Genomic DNA, 25,038 nt, shown 5'->3' with positions numbered 1-25,038 from the left:
GATAATAAAACCTCTTGCAGTTTGCATCAGGTGTGGTTGGGTCATTGGGGTGCTGGACAGCTCATCCCGGGACTTGAGTGGAGGCCCAACTTCCGGGGTCTTACACTTCCACAAAGGCTCTTCCAAGCCAAAAACCAGAGCTCTATCAAAGGTCCTTTGCTTGTAAAAGAAGTCTTTAGCTCTGTCCCTACACCCTTGGCAGGCTGAATCATGACACTGTTATTGTGGTGAGGCCGGTGCCCAGTCAGTAGGGCCTCACCATTTCACTTTTTTTTTTTTTAATCAAAGAGTAGTTGTGTTTGTGTTTTTGTTTTTTGTTTTTATAAAAACAGAAACTCCTAGTACCAATATGTACATTGTACACATTTAAATGACTCACAAGAATGAAGTTTTGTTTTTCTTATATAGTAAGATCATACCATCAAAAGATGTTCAAGAATTCTGCCTCCAAACGGCACACATGACTGCCATTTTAAACTGACCAAATTTCAAACCCTTTAACTTTTATGGTGGGCTAGGTCTAGGCCAAAGTCAGCTCTAGCTGACATTGCCTCAGGTTATAGAGCAAAGACAACAAGACCTCTACCAAGCAACTTGCCTTAAAATAGGCAGGAAGTCTCCATTCTTTATCATTCTACTCAATGGAGGCTCTTAGAGGCACACCGAACTGTCTCTCTTCAGGACATAACTAGCTAAGGGCATCTGACAACCTCAGTATCTTTTTAAGCTTTTACATGTTGCTAACAATTAGGTTTTCTATGTACAATAATCAAAAATCCTGGAACACTTGAGTTCCATCACCAACACCTGTGGAAGGAACTTAGTGATTTAACTTCAAACGTAAACACATTCTCAGACACAGAGGACCGCAGAGCCAACATTAAGGGTTTGAATGGTGGCTGGTCCTGAGGTAAAGAAAGACATTTTAAAATTACACTGATCCTACACATAGAAGTTTCAATATTCTGAGAGAATAGTTAAGAAAGGAGACTCCAGGTAGTTGAAATAGATCAATTGGAAGAGGATAATGATCTATAGGTCACTGGTTGAATTCCAGAAATTCAACTGATAACTATGAATTGATAACTATGCAGATAAATTGATAACTATGATGACTTTAACATTTGCATCTCATACCCAAAAGTATATACTATATAACTATAGTTTTTACTGGTTTGCAAACCCAATCAAAGTTATGTATGCTTTCTCCACTACTTTGGTTGCATGTCCTGCTAAGGCTTGTAAAGTCTTAAATAACATAGGGTAGGTTTTATTGAAAATATTAAACCTACAATATTACTAGCTTTGAAGAATAAGAAGTCCAATGTGCTATACACTGTTACAATTCCAATTTATTTCTACTATGATGTTGTGTGTGTGTGTATAGAAGAGGTGTTTTTACCAGAAGACTTGTGAACCAATTCATAGAAAAATAAGTATATAGTATAAGCATGGCAGGTTTGGCATTTGCAAAGAAGGTCTTTCAAACAAGCATCTTGGCTTTCCACTTGAAGCTCAGGGTGTGGATTCTCTTGCATTTAAATGTGTAATTTTCGACTTGTTCTGTGGATAGTTATAATACAGCACAGTCTCTTTCAGGGTGTTTTCTGACAATGCATTTCTTCCAGCAGCCCTTGCTTTTTATATTTCCATTGAACAAACGAGAAACAAAGCCTTCCGGGTGGGGAAAAGGGATGTTTCGTTCACTTTGTGCCTCGGTTGAAGGAATTCTAGAAGATATTAAGAGAATCCAGAATTGGATTCTTCGCCAGGCGCAATAGGAGATGCTTGCGACTCAAAGTTAGCTTCCTGTGGTCATTTAGAGCTTTTCCTGTATTCAAGGTCCTGTGTTGAAAGTATCTTGACACTTGAAATAAAGTTGGAGAGTTGAAATCATTTCTAGGGAATCACTAAAGAGGACTTTTCAGGAGCAGGGGGTGTAGCTCAGTGGTAGAGCGCATGCTTTGCATGCATGAGGCCCCGGGTTCGATCCCCGGCACCTCCACTTCCCTTTTGTCCTGTGTCAAACCTTTACAAGATACCTTGCCAGACTGCTTAAAACTGTTGGTGTTATTTGAGGATATCTCGCCAGGGAACTGTCAACGGATACAGAAGATAGTTCCTACCTGCTTAGCTGTTTAAACCTCTTGTCAGCCGAAAGCTGTCTTTGCCTGCTCCCAAGACAGCAAGATCTCCTTCCATTTTTCCTCAAGGTTTTAAGTTTATACCCATAATCCATTTAGATTTAATTCTCATATGAGATGTGGAGTTCATCCATTCATTCATATGCTCGGACGCACAAACTTTCCAGTACCATTTCTTAGAAGTCTATTTTCCCTGAACGGTGTTACTTCTGCCGCTCTGTATAAAAACAGTTAGGACTCTCTGTGGGAGTTTGCTCATTGTAGAGACACAGAGACACGGGATAGAATAGAACAGAAGAATCAACAGTCCTAGGAATTGCAGTTACATAATAGTAGATTATCTACCAATCAGGTAGATTGGTCCTGTGATACATTGCTTAGGAGAGGTTCAGCTATTATAATTGTATACACATTTATTAGAGTTGTTATGACTTTCTATACACATTTAAAAATCGTCTACTCTATATCTACAAAATATTTTGCTGGGATTAAAAAAAACATGGTTGTGGAGCTGGCTGGCTGGCTCAGTGATTAAAAACAAGTAAACAAACTAGTTGCTCTTTCAGAACCCAGGTTGAAGGCCCAGCCTCTACACAGCAGCTCACAGCCTTGTATAATTCCAGTTCCAGTGGGTCCAATGCCCTCTTCTGGCCTCTGTGGGTACCAGGAACATACATCCATGCAGGCAAAACACCCATGCACATCACGCGCACACACACACACACACACACACACACACACACACACACACTGCTGTTAGACAGAATGGTGGGCATTGAGCAGTCTATCATTGACACACACACCGGCCTCTTGTCGGACTTTAATAAGAATTTTATTAACTCTGCTTATGACGTTAACTTGCAAACTATGGACGTAGTGAGTCTATATATTGTCATACTGACATGCAAATGTGAACGGATACACCTGTGGCTTCTGTGTCCACCCCTTCCCTGCACATCTTACTCAGGTGCTGATAGGTGCTGAACCACTGAATCACAGCCCCCAGCCCCTATCAAAAGTCTTGGACTTGCTTTTCCTTTCAGAAATTTCATAGAATCGAGTCCTCAATGTGCTATACTTAGCTCTATTTTCAGTTCATTTTCTATCTTCCCACTTGTATCTACATTTCTCAGAAAAGTCACAAGTTCCTTAAAAAAAAAAAGTCCTGGCATTCCTTTTTGGAGTCTTTTCGACAGCTTCTTGGGTACTCCTGTAAGAAGGGAGAATATGAAGTTCCACTTAGGATGCTGTACTGGGGTCTGTCCTGGAGGTGTGCTGGGATCTGCTGCCTTGTAGGAGGCAACCATGAGGAGATTTTAAGGTCTTTCATACAGAACATCTCTCTGTGTCTAGACGAACAATTAAAAAATTAAAAAACAGAAATTCAAGAATCTAAACATTAGATGCCCAACCTTAAACAAAAAATGTAGACTACAATATAGAACAGTCAGGAGGACCGTGAGCGGGGGTGTAGCTCAGTGGTAGAGCGCGTGCTTAGCATGCACGAGGCCCTGGGTTCGATCCCCAGCACCTCCATTCTAGTAGCCTACTTCTAAGATCATAGTGCTGTCGTTAGGCCTTTTTTCCCTCGAGTCCGTGTTTCTCCCATTCACACTGATGTAAACTGTTCGCTATTTATTTATTTATTTCTTCTATGGCTCCTCGGGGTTTCTACAACAGGACTGCTTGTCCGCAAGGAAACGACTGGGAGGCCATGTGCTGAAAAGCAACTGCCAACTGAAGATTTCATGAAAGCATCGAAGCAGGAAGCATGCCACCCCAGAACTTGCATTCCCTTGTGGACTCATTTCTCATTATTATTAAGACACCGGGAAGAAAAGGGCCAAAAGAGGAGAGAAAGGCTTTTGTCAAATTCCTATGGACTTTATCCCCTCGCACGGCCCCCTGCTTTGCGACAATGAGCAGAAGAAAATCCCTCCCTCCTGTCCCCAACTTTGCTTTCCCCACCCACACCACACAGAATCTCGATACGTTTAAAAAGTCAACCTAACCAGTTGGCCCCGCACCCTGAGCCCGACTTTTCTTCCACCTGTCCCCTCCATTTCTCCTTCACCTGTAACCCACAGCGCGAACGAACAGGACTTCCGGACACAACCTTGACTCGGTGTACCAGTCTTTCCTCTGGGACACCAGTGTTTAGGGTGCCTTCCCAAGGAAAGATGTTTCCCATGTCAATTTTCTCCCCCGCCATAGGAAGAGCGGCTAGTCTTCTCAGCGCTGTGGCAGTAACTTTGAAATGAAAGGAAATATAAAAGACTCATGGGGCCATGTGAGGAAACCCGAAGTTTTAGAAATAGCAAGAAACATCCATTCTTTATACTTCTGAGCCAGCTGCGGTTGTAGAATCTGTTCGGGGGCTAGGGGTGAGGAGGTTATTGCAAACGTTTAAGTCACTTTGCAGTCCTCAGGATCTGAAATGTCACCTTCATATTTCTGTGTGGGTCTCAGAAGCAACTCAGAAGCGCAGGCCACAACTGGCGGTGGGGAGGGGGCGCGGGGGGGGGAGGATTCTTGTGCATCTGGTCTGCTCGCTGTCGCAGGGCAGGAGGGCGTGGGAGAGGGTAAAGTCTAAAGGAATTTTATAAAAGTCTTTTTCTCGTCTTTCTGCCTTTTTCTTCTCGGTGTCTTAATAATAATCAGACATGAGCACACAGAGGAACAGGACTTCTAGTTGTCCTCCTTCCTGCTTACAAGGTACCCCAGAGCGAAGGCTGTCCCCAGGTTGCTCCACCACAACCCCTTTTGGCATGATTGTGTGCAGAGACTGGTTCGGCATGAAGTAAAACTGGTGTTTGTTTTTCTCAGTTTAGAGAGTAGAGCAAGTGAGTGAGTGTGTAAGAAGCAAATGAGGTCCCGAGGTCCCGATCCTACTTGGAGTGTTTAACCCTGGGAGGGCATGCGGAGGACCAAGGCTTCAACTCCACAGGAGTGGCAAAGATTCCCCCTTATAGGTAAGGCTTAGGAGCTTGGCAAAGCCTTCCCTGGTCCTAGTGCAAATGTTGACAGTGTGCAGATACAGGTGTTACGACTGACCACAGTGTGTGCAAAAATTAGCAGATGCAGTTTCCTTCTCCAGGATGTTTACAGCCTCGTTACCTACAGTCTAGTAGCTAACTCTTCCCCCTGTACTGTATGTAATAAACTCATTGAAGTTTCTGGTTATTGAGAAGTAGGCGTGTTCGACCAAAGCAAGCACAGCCTAGGGGATCCCAGTTTTTCTGTCCATGTGTCTGTGTGTCTTTACTTCCTTGATCAGGTTGAGTCCCAGCCACTCAGGAATTGACATCTCAACTCATTTGTGTCAAAGTTCCCCAAAACATCTTTTCTGGTTCTGTTCTTTTGCACTGGTCGCTTAGCAGTTCTGATGGACTGAAAGCCAGAAGCTGTGGTGTGGGACATTGGTGTGACTGTATGGAATTCTGCAGTTCAACAAAAACTGGGGATTACCAGGAGCTACTCTGGACTTGGCATTGTCTATGCTGAGGCCTCAAGATTCCAAGCATTCAGTTATTCTCTTTTCTTGGACAGATTGTCCACAATATTGGTTCTCTGGGACTTACTGTGGTTTGCTTTTGGAATCTTAACCCTCATAACATAATCTAACCCAATCTTAACAGCTTGGAAGATACAGCAGATTGCACCACACCAAAATGGGGAAACTATGTACAGGGACCTCTTCCTGAGGCAGGCAGATCTCTATGAGTTCAAGACCAGGCTGGCTTAAAAAAAAAATGCTGTCACAACTTGGCAGAATGCAAGATAAGCCAAGGGAACCCCAAGGGAATTCTCTCTGCTTTAAATTCTCTATGATGAGACTAGAGGAAAATGAAAACTCATTCTCTTTGTCCTTGCTCCCAAATTTAATTAGCAGAATAATCACAAACTGACCTCTGGCAAGAGTATACAGAGGAGGTCCAGTAGAGAGCTCTATGGCTTTGTAGACTAAAGCTCTGTCTAGAGATGGGCTGTGTGGCACGTCCCTTTGTTATCATAGGAAATGAACCAAGGACCTCACTCACCCTGACTGAGATCCTGGGTTCTCTCTCTCTCTCTGCCTGTCTTCTTTCTCTCTCTCCCTCCCTCCCTCTCTCTCTCTCTCTTTCTTTCTTTCCTTCTTTCTTTTCTATTCTCTAGGAAACTGTGTACTGATGGTGGAGGGCACAAGCCCCACCGGTGCTGATGCACCCAGACTTACAGCCTCCAGGAACTAGAGTGAAATAAATGCATTCAAAGACTGTCAAGTGATGGATTTGCTTGGCGTATCAGCGAGGAAAAATATGGTTCAAGACAATTTAAAGATGAGAACCTTGGACGTTTTATTGAGTTATATGGAGAAAGAAAAGCAACAAGGAGTCCAAGATCACTTGACTCCCTGGATGCTTAGCCTGCAATATACCTCTGAGCCATACAGTCACCTTGATGCTATTTAGCAGCAAATGTGATTGGCTTCATTTCTGGTTATTCTCAGGCCAAACAGGAAGGATTTGGATTCCCGATTTTCAAAATATCCAGACGCGATCCTTTTTCCACCTGCAAGCAGCCATTGGTTCTGAATGCTATCTTAGAAGGGCTGGTTCTTCCTCCCACTCCGGCAGGCAGTCCGTGCCAAGGTCTGCTCCTGTGATTCTTTGAGATCCTCCCCCCCCAACCCCCCACACCCCAGGAAAAATACCAGAATGTGCTCTGTTACAATTGTTTTTCTTTCAGTTCCCTTTAATTCCGTTTACAAGACTGTCAGCAAGACAAAAGATAAGAGGGAAACAACACAGAGTTTATCCACCATTGTGTAGCAAACTACTGAAAATTGAGGGACTAAAACCAAACACTTGTTTCATTTGCTCACAACAATCTGAGTTTAAATTTGGGGCATGGCCACACTGAGCATTTTCTCTGGATTAGGCTTCACTCATGGGGTTGAAGCCCAGGGCTGCCCTGTGGTGTTTACTATGCCTCTTTTTACTCTGTCTTGGGTTTGCCTCCGTTGATGGTCACCTACCATTGAGACTTGCTTTGAGGATGCTACTTACTCAAGAGCCAAATCACACTTGGTGAACAAACTGCGGATGTTAAAAAAAAAATAATTAAACACTGGAAATTTCTTTTACTCAGAAATAAGAGACTGAGAGGGGAAGGGCTGGGAACCTTGGAAGGCTCTCCTACTTGAGTTTCTGAGAGGATCTGAGGCAGTCTTTGGTCTAGAGCTAAATTCAGTGAAGGGGTGGGGGATGGGAGGTGAGGTGTGGGGAGGGGAGGAGAACCTGAGAAAGAACTCAATTTTTGTTTGAGTGACTAAGAACTGGTACTTCCACTTAGTTCTGGGTACGTTGGGCCGGCACACACGCTGCGGGCCCCAATCGTATTAAATCATCATTCATAGTATTTCTCTACAAGTTTCTTGGCATTTCACTAAAATCCACGTGCAGGGTCCACAGACCCTTTCTGAGTTTGAGGTACTCATTTTTGTTCTTTAGAGAAAATCACGACTAAAAAAATTAGGGTAATGATGAGTGAGAAAACTCCAGTGGAAGAGCTGATTTTGAAAAAAATTAACAACCATCTCCCTCCTCCAATAAAATAATAATAATAATAATAATAATAATAATAATAATAATAATAATAATAATAATAAAAAAGCCTGGATGCACACACAGGTCTGTCTTTACTTCTTTCTGGCAGAGTTGGGTTAAGACCATGCTTTGCAAAGGTTTGGTTGATAATGGTAACAGATACAGTAGGGTACTACTGTGGGTCTGCTTAGTAACAAAACTGTCAAAACCTCAACCCTTAAAGGTTGACAGGCTCTTAAAGGCCCTGCTGGGATTTGAACCCAGGATCTCCTGTTTACTAGACAGGCGCTTTAACCAGCTAAGCCACAGAGCCCTTACAAAGAAAGGTGGTTCCTCTTAGAAGAGAGCATAGGTAGGCAGTGTTTCAGGCAAACGAGTCTGAAAATTAAATGATTTCTGTTCCTCGTGTACAGATGACCCGATAACGGTGACAGCTCGGGTTCCTTGGAGATGCTATGTGACATTTTTCCTCTCCAGTTGCTGTGGGCCCTTGAACAGTAGCGGCTGAGTGCCGCTTCACTCTTTCCCACAGTCACTTATGTCTGTGTCCCACATTCGGTTACTTTTCCTTACCAATGCATGTGCAGTCAAAACAATAGACGTGGGCTTTGATTGTCAAGCTCATTACCAAATTAAAAACGTCTTAAGTGCTGAGCCCAGAGTTGAACTGTCAGTATTTCAAAAATAAAAGAGCAAAGGAAGGAAGAAAAGAAGAGAGGGTGAAGGAGGAAAAGAAAGAATTATCGAGTTATTAAATCATTACAAAATCAAACTGTAGCTTTCCTAGGTGAAGATTTGAACATCAACAGACTACATTACACCAACGGTACCGGAGTGTTGTACTAATCATTCGAAATTCCCATATTACAGAGGAATAATCTCACACTAGTAAAAGTCCGATTCACCAAGCCTCAGGATTGAACCTAGAACCTTCTTCAGGTCTTCCCACCATGCTCTCCCAGCAGAGCCACCACAGTCACGTGGAGAAGAGTTTTTCTTTTATTTCTTGTCAGTTTTCTTTTCCCTTCTCAACCCTTTTGTCGTTCTAGGATGCTTGAGATTTGAAAAGTGTTGTTAGTTGTCCAATGCACCCAGCTTCCCCATTCAGAAGGATCTGGAGTCTCTGTTCTACAGTACCGATTAGAGCCCTCCCTGGCAGTGTGGAGGAAAAGGCTGTGGGGAGAGGCAGACAGGAGTCCCAGACACCTTTCTGATTACCCACATCCTAGAAGGCACCGCTCAGAGAGTTAAAGAAACTGAAAGAAATTCTTTAGGAGCATTTTTCTTTTCTTTCTTCCTTTCTTTCTTTCTTTCTTCCTTTCTTTCTCGAGTCAGGGTTTCTCTGTGTAGCCCTGGCTGTCCTGGAACTCACTCAGTAGAACAGGCTGGCCTCGAACTCAGAGATCAGCCTGCCTCTGCCTCCCAAGTGTTGGGATTAAAGTCCTGCACCACCACTCCCAGCGAGGCACATTCTTCTATTAATCTAGTTCTTTAGTTACTCATAATCTTTAAAGATCTTCAGGTTCCCTGGCAATACAGCTTTGATGAAAGATTATATATATAAATATTGCCAGCCTGACTACATGCCACCAAATCTCAAACTCACACACACACACACACACACACACAAACCAGAGAAGTAAAAGTGAACTTTTTTTTTTAAACATCAAAACCAGATCTCTTCAAAAGACTTTTGTCCTAGAACTTACACCTTAGATAGACCAGGATGGCTTCAAACTCGCAATTCCTCTTTCCCTGATGTTTAATTAGTGCAGGATGTTATTGAGATTATTTTGAAGTTCAGTCAGAATCAATGACAGTTCAAAGTGATTGGAGAGCAAAGTGCATGAAACATCTCATGGCACAACTAGAGACACGGATGTTTTCTAAGGAGTTAAGAAACAATAGTTCATGAAAGCATGAAGCAAAATCTACTAACACATAATGGTGGTGAGTGTAAAATTATGAGAGGGACAGAAAAGCTTTTCTTGAATGAGGTTAAGAACTTATGAAAGTGTAAGCAGAAGGTAGTTTGTGGAGATGCTGGAGTGTATCACGTTATTGAATACCTATCATCAACAGCGACTCCATCCTACAGTAGCAAACCAAGCAACTGTCATTTCCCCTTGTCAGATATTAGAACTTGAGAGTCCTTTATCTTTTTCTCAAACCTTGTTTTACACTCAGTTTTCTAAAATATTTCTTCATTTAGGTGATACCCAGAAACAATTTTGCTTCATAAACTGAATTGTATGATCAAAATTGTGTTGGTCCATCAAAGTTCTTGTTGAGATTTAAGAAGCTACCTTGCTCATTTCTATAAACTTGGACTTTTTTTCACGAGGTATAGTGTTTTGTTTAACTTGGCAGATTCTATGTACTTGTTGGGACCTCAAGTTTAGACTGCTAGTAGAGGTCATCCAGAAGGACAAAGCAAGAGCCCCAAGTAAGTGTAGATGTATGGCTACTCCCTCCTCTGAGCTTCCACAAAGGCGTCTCATAGACCATCCTTCCCCTCCTTCCTCTTTCACCTGCTCCTTGTCCTCCCTTTCCAACTTTTCTCCCTCTCTCCCTCCCCTTCCCACTTCTCAACCACTCACAGGAAGGACAGATGGAAGGAGAAAGGTCTTCATAAGATTGAAGACACATACACTGATAAATTCTATTAAGCCATTTTGAACTTTATGTATGAATATATGTTTAAAATTTGTGTATTTCAAGTAATCATATTGCACATGGAAAGTACATAGAATCTGCCAAGTTAAACAAAACACTATACCTCGTGAAAAAAAGTCCAAGTTTATAGAAATGAGCAAGGTAGCTTCTTAAATCTCAAAGAGGTTAACAAATATGCTGCGAAAGTTTGCCAACATGTGAGTAAGCTAAGAACTGCAGGAATCCCAGCTCAGGGTCTTCAGCCTGAAACATGGATTTGTGGGTGGAAGAGATGGTGCTGACCCCAGGGTCTTAGCATGCTCAGCCTGCCTCTCCTGAGCTACACTAGCAACATCAAACCTTGCTTCATAAATACCCCAGCGAGGTTTTTCCATCGCTGAGTTTTCAGAACCTGAAATGTACTGGCTACATAGAGCCTTTGACACACCTTGGTTCTTTCTGAACCTGCTGGACTATGTTCTACCTCGAAGCCAAACCAGGAAACAGTTAACAAGGCTAAGGCAGTATTCTAAGTGCTACACTCTTAGCCCCTAAGTCAGCTCCTAAGATGATGCCTGAAGGGCACTCCCATTGGCCCACCTGACCACATCCCAAGACACAGCAACTTGATACCACTGTATAGATTTGCCCCTTGGAAACGTATTTATGTCTTATGCATTAAAATTTAAAAATAGGTTTAACACAGAGAAAGGGAAAGCATTTATAAAATGTGAATATCAGCAGGAAAATAAAAAGCCCTCAAAAATATAACATTATCAAAATACATTGTATACATGTATGACGGTCAAAACATCATTGAATATATTTTAAAAAATATGACACAATAGAAACAAGAGGGTGAATTCTAGTGAAAATTACGTGCAGCACTTTGACACGATCCCTTTAGATACCATGGAATGGCATTTGGATCCTGAGTTCTATTTAGTACATAATTTTAATTGTGTGTGTGTGTGTGTATGTGTGTTTGTGTGTGTTTGAATGAAGCCAATGTTGCAAACCAGTATTCTCACTGTGAGAGAAGTGTTACACAAAATTTCAACAAAGACAAAGGACATCTCTGTTCTAGGTTTGCTTACTAAAATAACTTAAATAATAAGCTTACTGAAATGAACTATTGTATATCGATTTCTTAGTATGGAGACCTCTAAAAGAAAACCAGTGTTCTGGGAAAATTTGTTGTTTTAAGGGGAACTGGGACAGGGAAAATACAATATAAACCCAGAGCATCATTCCATGCCAGAGTGTAAGGAAGTGAGTAGAAACTAATGGGATGCTTAAAGGTCATAGGGCTTTCTATAGGCTTTAGAGACATCAAGAATGAAACCAGTTATTGAACGATAAAGGACAATGATCTAGAGAATATAAGAACACCCGAGTCTGCATTGGTATGAAAGAGAGAGGAAAAGAAAAAGGAAGGGAAGGGCAAGGTTTTCATAGGATCGTATGCCAATGCACCGTGTAGAAAGAATGCAACAATGGATTGAAAGTTCCTTTTTGTAGTACATTGGGCCAAGGGAGGGCCTCATGAATGTTCTGTAAGCACTCTACCACTGAGCTATATCCCCAGCGTCAGGCAAAATTTATCAGTCGATTATAAAGCTATAGATAAAACCCTGAATTTAAAATGACATATGTAATTTCAAGGAATTTGCCCATAGGTTTCTGATGAAAGTTGAAGCTTGACTGTGAAGGAATGGAGGAGTTTGTGCAACTCAGAACCTCTGTGGTATAGACTTCCAGGCCTCTACCCAGCACACATTTCAGAGTGCAGACCGTCAGAGACAGTGGAGTTTAACACAATGGAGTAATTCAAGGCAGCTCGTAGTTTGTTTTATGTTGTGACAGGATCTCATTCTGTAGTCCAGATTGGTCTGGAACTCAATATGTGGTCCAGACTCCTCCAAACTCAGCAATCCTGTTGCTCCAGCCTCCGGAGTTACCTTCACCATCATGCTTTGAATATTTAGGATATCCTATTTATCGAGCATGACAGAACAGTATTTTTTCCTCAGCCTGAGGAAATTGTCTTAATTTTTTTTTTTTACAGGCTCCGTTTTACTTTTAATGAAGTTCGATATATTAATTAGTGACCGCTTTCCTGGATCGTGTCTTTGATGCCCACTCTCTGCTGCAGACTTTCTGAACCGAGAAACAGAACCTTTGTTTTTGTCTGCGGCTGCGACCGCTGAGCTGAGGTGGCGTTTAGTGACTCGGAGGCGTTCGTACCTGTCGGAGATTCTGGCTGTACGGATCCAGGGTGAAGGTGCTGCAGCCAGGGCCCTTTGAGGAGGCGCAGAAAGAACCTTCTAGGTCTCCTACCCGGTGAAGATGAAGTCTGCGGGTCCCTGCTTTACAGTCAGGTGGGCTTAGATAACCCTTGCCAATGTGAACAAAGAACAGGGTGGGTGTTAACGTTTTCATCTTACAACATTTTCATTGGCATTAGATTTAATCAGACTTCAGTTTGGGGCCTCTGAGTTGAAGAAAATGTTCCAGAATAGGGAGGTGGGAAATCCTTCGGTTCCCTTAATCTGCCTGTGCCTGGAATGCGACTTGGTCACCAGAAGAATCGGTAGTGTGGAGAAAGCTTCTGAAACTCTGTCCGGCGATCCTGAGCTTTGTTGAGGGTCCCAAAAGGAGCTGCTTCCGTGCAGCTGAAACCTGTCTTAGATAGTGCCTTCCCAGAAAACGGAACCGTTATGAAGAGCACGCTGGATGTTTTAAAAGATAGGAATTGTGTGTGACTCCTGTACCACAGAGGGGGATGTAGCTCAGTGGTAGAGCGCATGCTTCGCATGTATGAGGCCCCGGGTTCGATCCCCGGCATCTCCAGACTTTTTTTTTTTCTCAAAATGTATTTTTTGGTCCTTTTAAATTCCTTTCTTATGATAATTTCTTTTCTCCCTCCCCCCTTTTTTTCTTATGATAATTTCTTTAAGCATTTTATATTCGTATGTTTGTTTCGTTTCTATTTGACTATCCAAACACTGCAGCCTTCCTAGAGACAGCTTGAAGGTGGTTGTTGGACAGAAAAAAATCATCCTGTGAGAGGATTCAGAAGAAAGGCTTCTGAATCCTCACCAAGGATACGCTTAGTAAAAAGAGAATGACTCTAACTTATTTTTTGGGAAATTGTGGGACTAGGAGAGGTACTAATAGCATCCATTGCTAATATTCATTGAGAATAGGTCTTCAGGGGTCTCCTGAATAGAGAGTCTCTCACACACTGGAGGTACTTAACAGTTACCATTCGAGTTCTCCCCCTGCCTTTGGTTTTATTAACTGCTTTTGTGCAGGACAGTTGATCATCCTCACTGTGGGAGGTCTAGGGAAAAGATGGTGCTGGACCTCAAGGCCTAGCTTCCCAGAGGCTAAGGTAAAAGGATCAAAAGTTATTAAGTCATGTCTGCCTGAGCAACTTAGAATCAAACTTTAAAGGCTGGGGATTTAGTCCTATCTGGTGAGAGGCTGTAGATTCAAGCCCCAGTAATACCAAGTAATACCACTGTAACAACAAAACACTGCTGTAGGACAACTTGATGCGAACCCCTAAAAGACCTTTCCAGAAACTGCACCACCAACCAAAGAATATACAAGGACATAGGCCCCTCTTCCCCGCATCATATGCAGCAGGCTTGGAGCCTGGTCTTCAAGCAGGTCCCCCAACAGCTGGAGCGGACACTTACCCTGACTCTGTTGCCTGCCTGTGGACCCTGTCCCCTAACTGGGCTGTCTTGGCTGGCCTCAGTGGAAGAGTTTGTGCCTAGTCCTGCAGTGACTTGAGGTGTGAGGATGGTTTGGTACCCAGGGGCGACTTCACCTTACTCACAGATGAAGGGGAAAGAAAAGGGGATGTGTGAGCAGGAGATTGGGAGGAGATGAGGAGCTGCGATGGATTGATCGATCGATAACATTAGTTATATGAAATCCAAGCTCTCACTCACCCTTCCCAACATCCTGAAACCCTGACCTCTGGACTGTGTTTTCAAGTTAAACCAACCACGCCCTTTCTCTCCGATGACTCTCTCGCCATGCAGCTTGTTTTCTCACATTCACAGATGTGCTGTTTCTGGGTTTTTATGTGACCTGTTCCTTATCCATCTGATTTCACTTCAGCAGGGAATGGAGGAGGAGGCACATCGTACAACCTCAGCATCTAGGAAACTGGTGCAGGAGGATCACTGTGACTTTAAGCCCAGCTTGGTCTATAAAGCTACAGAGTGAGAGGGTTTCTCAAATAACAAACAAATAAGCAACGTCAAAAACAACCAACAAACCAACTAATAAAAATCCAGGCACTGGGGAGAAGGCTCAGTGGCCGGCGAGGTGCTTGAGCAGGAGCTGAGCTTGAATTCCATCATATGCATAGTAAAGCCAGACGCTACCACTGACTGGCTAACCGAAAGGCCAAGCTGCAGGTTCGTTCGGTGAGAGACATCTCAAAAACTCAGGTGAGCAAATCAGGACTGCAGAGGCACCCAGCCACCCAGCTTTCTGCAGTGAGTGACTACCAGGTTCTTCCTCTCTCAGGTTCAGATACTACATAAGCCAGCCCCCAAATCCTCCCTGTAACATGTAAGAAAAATAATAAAATAAGGGCCAGTGAGATGTCTTAGCCTGTAAAGGTGCCGACCACTGATCCCAATGACCTGAGTTGGCTTTCCAGGACCCATGCTGTGGAAAGCAAGAACCAACTTTTGCAAATTGTCCCCTGACACAGATTAAATAAATAAATAAATAAATAAATAAAATTTAAAAATAAGGTGGAGTTATAGAGAATGACCTCTGTCCTCCACATACTTATGATTAGGTAGGTACACCGGTGTACACATGGGCACATATGTATACACACCACACACACATGCATACACACACACATGCACAGACAGACAGACAGACAGACACGCACTACTTCACCTAAACAACCTTTCTCTCTCCTTTGCTCTTTCAGTTCAGTGGAGACTTTCAAGGAACTAAAACTGTCTTGAGAACCTGATGACACAAACTTACTGATCAGGCTTACTTAGTGATGCTTGGTCACAGCTTTCAGGAAAAGCTGCTCAGAAGAAGGAGGACCATCCTCCAAAACACATCCATCCAAAGTTCCACCTCTTGACAGAATTTACTATTTGTATTATTATTCTCAGTGCATTTAATATCCTGCCTTTTGCAGAGCATATAGGGACTCTGGGGGAGCATTGTGAACTGTCAGGTGAGTGTGATCAGGCAGCCTGGGCACCACTTGGTGCTACTTAGGAATTTGGAGTTACCTTGTACTCACCAAATCTGTATAGAGTGTGCAATCTCTTCAGAGGACCTTTTGAGGTCTTGCTTTTATGATTTTTAAGATTAAGAGGGAAAGTTGCAACTGTAGCTAACAGTACTGTATTTTTTTAATTAGGTATTTATTTCATTTACATTTCCAATGCTATCCCAAAAGTCCCCCACCCACTCCCCCACCCACCCACTCCCACTTGTTGGCCCTGGCGTTCCCCTGTACTGAGGCAGATAAAGTTTGCACGACCAATGGTCCTCTCTTTTACAGTACTATATTTTAGAAAACATTGAATGGAGAAATCAAGTAAAATGTTCTTTACACACACAGGTGCACACACAAATGCATAAACAATGAACACACAGTTGCACACACAGGTGAAACCAAAAAGAAGCTTTCGGAGATGATGAGTGTGTTAGCTTCCTTGACCATGAGGATGGCTCCAGTGGTGCACACACATGCCCAGACTCATCAATTTGCATACACTCTATAGTTTCAGCTAAGAACCGGATTTGTTTTGTTTTGTCTTTAGAACTACTGAGCATGGAGAGAAGGCTGGGTGGTCAAGAGCACTGGCTGTTCTTCCCGAGGATGGAGGGTTTGATTCCTAACACCATATGGCAGCTAACAACACTCTGTAACTGCGATTCCAGGAAACAGATACCCTCTTCCATCCTCTACTGGACCCGTGTGTCATACATTCTCATCTGTCTGTCTGTCTGTCTGTCTGTCTCATTCTATATGCTTGTGCATGTGTGCTTTATCATGGCTTCTTTTCAGAGAATACAACTTCATTACTGTTATCTCCTTTGCCCCTTTCCCGTGCTTTCTAGGCCTGGAGAGAACTTGTGGCAATTCTGCTCCCTTCGTTTCCCAAGCACCGTGTTACAGATGTTGTGCTGTGCCATACCACAGCAGAACTCTAAAACACAAGGACAGAGACACATTTCTTTAGGGAAGAGATGGGGAAGAAGGGGAAGGGAAAGGAGGAAGGAGAGGGGCGAGGGGGGAGGGGAGGGGCGAGAGGGGAAGGGGAGAGGGGAGGAGGAGAGAGAGAGGGGGAGGGGGGAGAGGCAGAGCTAGCCATGCATGTGGTTTCACATAGATCACGTTCCTTGATATCCAACAGAATATCTAGAATAAAAAATGCTAAAATAATGGTCGTGGATCTTTCCTCCGGTTTTTCTTTTTTTTAATCTCGAAATATTAAGGTCTTTTGTAACGGGGCTTTTGTTTGTTTGTTTGTTTGTTTTCGAGACAGGGTTTCTCTGTGTAGCCCTGGCTGTCCTGGAGCTCACTCAGTAAACCAGGCTGGCCTCGAACTCAGAAATCCGCCTGCCTCTGCCTCCCAAGTGCTGGGATTAAAGGCATTTTGTATCACAGGCTTTGCCTTAAATTTATGGCAATCATCCCGGTTTTGCCACCAATGCTAGGATCACAAGTGAGAGACACCACAGGCAGCCTAGGATATGTGGTGACTGCCCCAGGCATGATCTCCCTAGTGAAATAGTCACCTACAAAAGGAAACAGAAAAGAGTGGTTAATTTAGACCAGTCACTTTTTGGTGGAAAAAAAACAAAACTCTACTCTAACACTGAAATTAAGCCCTCTTGATAAGGAAAAATAGGAGAAGAGCAGAAGGCGCATCCTCTTCCGTCTGAATCCTTAGTTCTGTCTCAGTTTCCCTGGTGTTCCCATTCTCCTGGTCTGCTGAAAGGTCTCTGTGTATACGAGGAAATTTCCTGAACTCTTCAGGCAGGTATAAGATTCGGCTTCCTGAGTGGAACTTTCCAAAAGTGGAAGGGCCACTATGTGTACAGTAGGTAAACCCCAGAGAAAACGAGCTGAGCCGGCGAGGAAGCGCACTCCTGACTGCATCCCTGTCTCCTCTCAAGAGTCACTGAAGAGTCTGAGATTTCGCGTTCTGGGGATTTCATTGGCTTCCTTTGGATAAAGCCTGGAGCGGCGAGGATCGGAGGAAGGGGAATCTAACATCTTGATTCTTAAAACGTTCTCCGTAGCTGAGACAGGGGAGCTGGGTTTTATTGTAGAATCCTGTCCTCCAATGCTCCTATTTTTCATTGTCTTTCGTAGCTCCGGAACAGAATGCAGAGACGGTATGGCAACGGCAGATGAGTGCTTTCTTCCTCTGAGCAATTAATCTTGGCAAACGGTTCCTCATCTTTCCTGGAAGGATCTCTCCTTGGTTCTGTAGAAAGAAAAGAGGATCCCGCACACTTTTAAACTGAGGTCTCCAACCCTAGACTCTTCACATCCCTTATTGTGTATGATGAAAGTGCAGGTTGATCAGAATACCCTTCTTACAAGACCGCTCTTTTTTTTTTTTTATTAAAAAAAATTTTTTTTTTTTTTTTTGGTTTTAATTTTGACGAATAAAAGTACCAAGTCTAGGAAGGATCTTGAATTTTATAAAGATGAGTAGGAAACACTAACCTCTGAGTGGTGGGGATGTAGCTCAGTGGTAGAGCGCATGCTTAGCATGCATGAGGTCCTGGGTTCGATCCCCAGCATCTCCAGGTTTTTGATGAGGTGTGGGGAAGGAAGGTGCGTTCCTTTTTAAGGATTCCAACCCTCTCTTTAGTCTGTTTTGTTAAGCGACGTAGCGGTTCCTACTAATTTGTTACTGCTGTTCGCAAACTCACGGGCTTAGTTAACCGGCTGTATTAGGCGCTGTACTTGCACCAAGCTCGGGGACCCTCTCATGGCGCCAGTGTGGGGTCAGGGAAGATGCATAACTGCACCTCTGAATGCGGAGGGGAGATGTTCTGACTCTTCCCGCTCCCTCACACTGAAAAACCCACCACTTTATAAAAGATGGTGACTGATTTTGTAGCACTACTGTAAGGGGCTTTGTCTAGTGGGCTGTTTGTCTAGGAGATATTCCTCCTTTGAACTTTTGGCTTTACTTGCAACTTAAGACACTGATATTAACAAGTCAAAGGAGTTTAGAAAAGTTTTCTTTATTCTGTCCGCCACCCCACCTCACCCCGTCCCCAGCCAAGCCCAGAGTAAGCCTCACTGGCATTCTTCTTGGTTACAGATGAATCAAGAGCTTTTAAACCTGGAGGTGGAGGGCTGGTGGAGGATTACCAGGTTAGGTTATGGATTAGTCAAGTTCTTGAAGAGAACAATAGAAGCCTACTCTTCCTTCCGTCTGACTACAGCAGTTTTGAGCAATCAGTTATAATAGGGTTTTGTCCTGAAGCGACTTGGCCCTGAGGAAGGAGGACATTAAGGTCTTAGGCTGAGCTTGCTAATCCTTCTGGTTAAATCACCCTGTGCTGCCAACTACTGACCAATATTACAGGTCTGAGAGATGTAACCGTAAGCTACTAACTTCTAAGAACGCTTTAAATAGTTAATTCAAAAATAACCACGGTGTTTATCAGCTTCTCAGGCCACAGACTAAGAGTCCAGAGACCTTTTCCTCGTTAGTGCCTGTCATTTCCATTGGGCTACATCATTCTTCTACAGTCTAACCAGAACTGGCCAGATACAAGGCTTCTTTCTACTCATCAGTTTTAGGGTTTGGGTTTTTTGTTTTTGTTTTTTGCTATTGGTGTTGTTTGTTTTATTGGTGGAAAGGCAGGAGATCAAATCTTGTGCATGCTAGGGAATCACCCCATCTCTGAACTCTTTGCTATATCCCCAGGCCTCTTTTTACTTTTTATTTTGAAACAAGCTATCACTAATTTGCTCGGGCTAGCCTCCAACTTTGGGTTGCCTCTGAGTGTCTGGGATGACAACTCTGGCCACCATTCCTGGTTTGGTAACTAGCTGTGTTGTGGTTACTCCTTACCCACCTTTCACTCCATGCTCCGCCTTCCTTTGATGTCACTTGGAGGCCACCAGCAGAGTGTGACTGTGACGGCCAATCATGGTTGCCAGCTTGACTGAATATATCTCAACTGAAACACAAACTGTTGGGTACTGCTGGGAGGGATTTTCTTAATCAGATTATCAGAAGCATGAAGACCCATGTCAAATCTGGGTGGCGCCTTCTGGTGGCACCCCAGATAAAAGGACTCTGAAGATGGAAACTCTGCTTTTTGCTTGCTTGCCTTCACACTCTATGGCAAGTCTATCTATCCTGTTGCTGAGCTATTCCTTTGCTGGTATTGGAACCAACTTCTTTGGGATTCCAACGTAGACTAAAGAGCAACTGTTCCTTAGGTATCCTCCAGGACTCTAGCACCAGATTGGGACTGCCAAGGCACCCAGCACTTGGGACAGAGGCAGGCAAATCTCTGTGAGTTTAAGGTCATCGTGGTTTATAGTCAGAGTTATACACTGAGACTATATCTTCAAAACAAACAAAATTAAAAATTCATTCACTACTGTTGTTCCAACATATAGGCATTTCTCTGGACACCTACTCTCATATCTAGAGTTTGCATTATGTTGCAATCATATTTCTTAATAAATCCTCCTTCTTCATGAAGGAGTCTAGATCCCAGTTTCACCTTAGCGGGAGTACTAAAGGGGGACACCTATATGGGCAGCGTCAAGAAGTTTTCCTGCAAGTTTCTTCCATTCTTAGCCTGGCTGAGACACCATTGGCCACTAAAATAGTTACAGACATACAAGCAATCCCTAGAAATATTTTAAAATCAAAGGCAGGGAGGTGGTCTCCTTTTTTTTTCTTCCTCTGCTCGAGGCCATAGTCGTTATGAATGGTTGTGAGCCACCAGGTGGTTGCTGGGATTTGAATTCATGACCTGCAGAAGAGGAGTCAGTTCTCTCAAACACTTAGCCATCTCACCAGCTCCTCTTCCCTCTCCTCTTCTTCCTCTTCCTCTTTCTTCTGGAGTAAAACGTTATGTGGAGAAGAAGTATCAGAGGCAGCAGGAGTGGGGATGAAGTCTGAGATGAAACCCTTTGCTGCTCTGGGACACCCTGAGTTTTTTCAGCAACCTCCACTCAGGTGAAGCCTGAATGGCCATGGACTCTAACCCTCTGAGACTGTAAGTTCTAAATAAACTTTCTTCTGTAAGTTGCCTTGGTCATGGATGTCTTGGCACAGCAACAGAAAGTAGCTAAGAGAGGCTCCCAGCTAGTCTGCTTTAGAAAGGCACATGATGCTATCTGGTCTTCAGCTGCATCAGATCTCCTTCACCACTGGACCCTTGTTCTTCTGAAGTAGAATTAGGTACAGAAGGCTAATTATTAGGTATGGATTTGTTGTTTACTTGGGGATTTACTTAAAGCACTGCTTGCACTGTGTATTTGTCAAGCATGACTTCACTTGCTACCTGGACCAGAATGACCCGGAGAAATAGCCAATCAGAAATGGGCTGATTACCACATACACATCTGTACAATGTTGCTTGCTTGCCCACCTCACCTTGTGGTTTTAGAGTCTAAAATGAGAAAGCCAACTGGATCCGGATGGAGGCCTTTTAGGACTGTCCTGGCTTTGGTCCCCAAAGTGACATCTCCCCTCTTCCACTCTCTTTGGTGTCAGAGTGCTTACTCCTGAAGGACTCCCGCAACATTTCCTCTGCAAGAAACAAAGCATCCCAGTGTCTGTCCAGCTCCTGTTTGCCCCAGTGTTGTCTCTATGGAGGTACTGCCATCTTCATGTGATTTTTTTTCACATGAATCTTGTCAGGCAGTGTGATGGTTGGTCCTCAGCTGGTGATGCTGTTTGGGAGGTTTAAGAGGTGTGGCCTTGGTGGAGGAAGTGTGTCACTGAGGTTGGGCTTTGAGCTTTCAAAGGCCACACAGCATTCCCAGTTCAAGATATAAGCCTTTAGCTTCTGCTGGGGTGGCAGTGCCTGCCTGATGTGAGCTCTAGGACTCTTATTCTTCTGGACTTAGTTTAAAAGGAGAAGCAAGCTGAGCCTGAGCATTGGTTTCCCTCTGCTTTTTGACTGCAGATACAGGGGGACTTCAGCCTCTGCCCTCATGATTTCCCATCCTGATGGACTCTGTACCCTCCAACTGTGAGTCACAGTAAACTTTTCTTTTCTTTTTTTTTTTTTTTTTTTTTAAAGATTTATTTATCTATTATATGTAAGTACACTGTAGCTGTCCTCAGACACCCCAGAAGAGGGCGCCAGATCTCGTTACGGACGGTTGTGAGCCACCATGTGGTTGCTGGGAGTTGAACTCTGGACCTTCAGGAAGAGCAGTCGGTCCTCTTACCCACTGAGCCATCTCACCAGCCCCCACAGTAAACTTTTCTTGTCACTGACAAAATACTTGGCTCAAACAAGCTAAGGCAGGAAAGATTTGTTTCAAAGAGGGTAGTCCATTCTGGTGGTTGGTTCCATGGTGAAGAGCATGTGAAACTGCTCACATTTGAGCAGATGAGGAGAAGGAGATAGGGGATAGTCTGCCTTTAGCTGTTCTCTAAAACTCCTAATGGGAAACCTAAGCCTAGAGGATGGTGCCACCCACATTTGAGGTGGGTCTTCTTTCCTTACCTCTCTGAAAATGCCCCTCTCTAAAGCACAGGGGGCCTTAGTCCAAATCAAGTTGACAACCAAAATGAACTATCCCAGATGCTGTTTGATCAGCTAAATTATTCACACACAAAAGAAAAAAATGGACCTTACGCCATTAGTACAAACGAACTAAAAACGAGCCATAGACCTACATTCAAGAATTAGAGCTTTATTGATAGTCCAGAGATGCTCGGAAGATACACATAAAGTTAAATATTAATAATACACGTTTTGTACAAATACTCGAGTGCCCGCTGACTTTGGCGCCGGCGGGGTCTTGGAGCCTCTCTGTAAAACAGTAAGTACTGCATTCAGCTTCTCCAGAATTTAGTTTGTCCAAGAGAGGGTCCAATGAGGAGCATTGCAGAGCAACCACAAAAACGAGGAAGGCAGAAGGTAAGGAGCAGTTCCGGGACTCCTTCCTACGGCTGTAGGTTATCTAATCCCAGTTATCTAACCCTAACCCTAACCCAAGTCTTGCTACTCATCTCAGAGCTTTCCTATGAGCCAAAAGGACAGCGATGGACGCTGGGTTTTGCATCTTAGAAGCATGGAGCGAGCGCCACAGAAAGGCCTTCTGGTTTGCAGCTTTTTGCAGTTGAGTCGACTCTGTTTGAAAACAAAGCGTTGGGTTTTGGTTTTCAATACTCAAAAGTACGATTTTCTATCCTGCCAAGTAATGCCATTGATTTTGGTAAAACTTTTGACTGTTATGTTTTGAGACTAGCGCTTAATGAACATCCAGGCACTGGCGATTCTGAATTACCACAACTGGAAACAGGTCCAGCGTCTCTCGGAGCAATAATCTCACGGAATCCCTTCGGGTCTCGGCTTCTTCGCATCCGGGGACTCTCTCAGTGCATTTTCCAAATAGTTGAGTGTGCTCAAGGGTCGTTGGCTCTAAAGGGGTCTTTTTATTTTGGTAACAGTGTTTATCTATCTGAACAATACGTGCACAATAATTTAACAAAGCAGCTCACCAGTCAACTCCAATTTGAGCCAAAATTAGGAAGGGTCTTCCAGGTGGCTCCGTGGCTTAGTTGGCTAAAGCGCCTGTCTCGTAAACAGGAGATCCTGGGTTCGAATCCCAGTGGGGCCTGGTTAGTACTTTTGAAACCACCAGATTCTTAGCCTGAAATCATTTTTAGTTTTATCACTTGGGATTTCAGTTTCTTTGACCATTACTTCCACTTCCTCCAAGACAACTACTTCAACCTTTCTAATGATCTAGCACAGGTCTAAGAGAATTTCTAACAGAAAATTGGAAATGTTTCAATTTAATTCATATAAAATATTCTACTGACTTCTCAAACTCTAAGCAGTCTTCCTTAAACCACAATAGATGAAAAAATACTCAGAGCTTACTGGACACTTTCCAAAGTGCATTTTGTGTCTTTTCTCTACAGGAGTACTCATTAAAGTAAGCATTACTATGCACACTTGCAGGGGAAGCGTTAATCAGCCTTGCAGAAGGTTCAGTGGGAAGGCACCGGCTCTTTCCAGGAACTGTTGTTCACATCTTTTTTTCCTCTTCCTCCTTCCTTCCCTCCCTTCCTCTTTCTATTTCTTCTTTTTCATTGATGCTGACTTGGTGATCAGACTCAGGTCCTTCTACATTCTAGGTGAATTCTCTGCCAAGGAGCTATGTGTCCATCTCCGGTGTTTTCTTAGTTACCTTCTCAGACACTACAATACCACTATGTAGAAACACTATCATCTCGTTAAAGCACATTTCATGTTCTTCACCTTCAATGGGTTCATAAGTTCAGTTTCTCAGTGGAGTCTTTTGGATTTTCTCTATGTAAAATCATCTCATTAGCAAAGCCAGATAACTTCTCTCTGTCTCTCTCTGTCTCTGTCTCTCTCTTTCCTTCTTTTTTTTTTCTTTTTTGTTTGTTTTTTAGTAAAAATTGTGGTACTAGGGATTGAAAGACAATTTTACTTCTTTCTTTCCTTCCTAACAGGATTCTTTTTTAATATTTTTCCCTCTTGTCTGACTATTAGAGGCTGAGACTATGCTAAAAAGAACTGGTGAGAGAAAGCTCATGCCTTGACCTTGACACAGGGAATAGTTTTTTAAGCTTTCCTCATTGAGTGTGACATTCACAAAGGGTGTGTCATCTATAGCCTTTACTGTGTTGAATGAAGCTCATTTCTGCTACCTGTAATTTGTTGATAAGTGTTTGTTTGTTTGTTTGTTGTTTAATCATGCAAGGGCATTGTGGTGGTTTGAAGATGCTTGGCCTACAAGGAGTGGTGCTATTAAGAGATATGGCCTTGTTGGAGTAGGGTGACCTTGTTGGAGGCAGTGTGTCACTGTGGTGGTGGGCTCTGGAGGTCTCCTCCTATGCTCAGGCTCCACTCATTTTGGAAGAGCGCCACCTCCTGGCTACCTGAGGATGCCAGTCTCTCCTTGTCATCAAATCAAGATGCAAAACTCTCAGCTCCTTCTCCAGCACCATGTCTGCCTACATGCTGCCATGTTTCCTGCTATGATGATAATGGACTGAACCTCAGAAACTGTAAGCCAGTCTAGTTAAATGTTTTGCCTTTATAAGGGTTGCCTTGGTCATGGTGTCTCTTCATAACAATGGAAGCCCAAACTAAGACAGACGTTGAATTCCATTGAGTGGTTTTGCTTGCTTATGTGGAGATTGATTGTAAGATCCTTTATCATTATTTTATTATTGTGTCATTCCCTTTGTTGTTTAGGACAAGTTTGAAGGTATACTTTCATTTCTCCAGGAAATTAGCTACCAATAATTTGTCTAGACGTCTGTTCCTGACATCTTTGAAAAGCTGATCACATTCTAAATTCTGAGCTGAGTTTCTTTGAGTAAAGTATCAAAATTCATACCCAATAATGTTAAACAAGCAAGAGGGCT

General features: G+C 43.3%; 6 non-coding genes across 6 annotated transcripts; 5 read left to right on the top strand and 1 right to left on the bottom strand.

Annotated features, from left to right (window-relative positions):
• The first annotated feature begins 1,933 nt into the window (after positions 1–1,933).
• Trnaa-ugc (transfer RNA alanine (anticodon UGC)) lies at positions 1,934–2,005 on the top strand. Its single transcript has one exon. It is a non-coding gene; the product is annotated as a tRNA-Ala (tRNA).
• Positions 2,006–3,608: 1,603 nt separating this feature from the next.
• On the top strand, positions 3,609–3,680 carry Trnaa-agc (transfer RNA alanine (anticodon AGC)). Its single transcript has one exon. It is a non-coding gene; the product is annotated as a tRNA-Ala (tRNA).
• A 4,291-nt stretch (positions 3,681–7,971) lies between these two features.
• Trnat-agu (transfer RNA threonine (anticodon AGU)) lies at positions 7,972–8,045 on the bottom strand. Its single transcript has one exon. It is a non-coding gene; the product is annotated as a tRNA-Thr (tRNA).
• A 5,123-nt stretch (positions 8,046–13,168) lies between these two features.
• Positions 13,169–13,240, top strand: Trnaa-cgc (transfer RNA alanine (anticodon CGC)). The gene has a single exon. It is a non-coding gene; the product is annotated as a tRNA-Ala (tRNA).
• A 4,908-nt stretch (positions 13,241–18,148) lies between these two features.
• Trnaa-agc (transfer RNA alanine (anticodon AGC)) lies at positions 18,149–18,220 on the top strand. The gene has a single exon. It is a non-coding gene; the product is annotated as a tRNA-Ala (tRNA).
• A 4,958-nt stretch (positions 18,221–23,178) lies between these two features.
• Trnat-cgu (transfer RNA threonine (anticodon CGU)) lies at positions 23,179–23,252 on the top strand. Its single transcript has one exon. It is a non-coding gene; the product is annotated as a tRNA-Thr (tRNA).
• The last annotated feature ends 1,786 nt before the right edge of the window (positions 23,253–25,038 follow it).

This window comes from Mus caroli, unplaced genomic scaffold (assembly GCF_978045245.1).
Source record: "Mus caroli unplaced genomic scaffold, Mus_caroli_1 scaffold_15, whole genome shotgun sequence".
Lineage (NCBI taxonomy): Eukaryota > Metazoa > Chordata > Mammalia > Rodentia > Muridae > Mus > Mus caroli.
The sequence above is the reverse complement of the archived record's forward strand: the minus strand, read 5'-3'. Positions and strand labels throughout refer to the sequence as shown.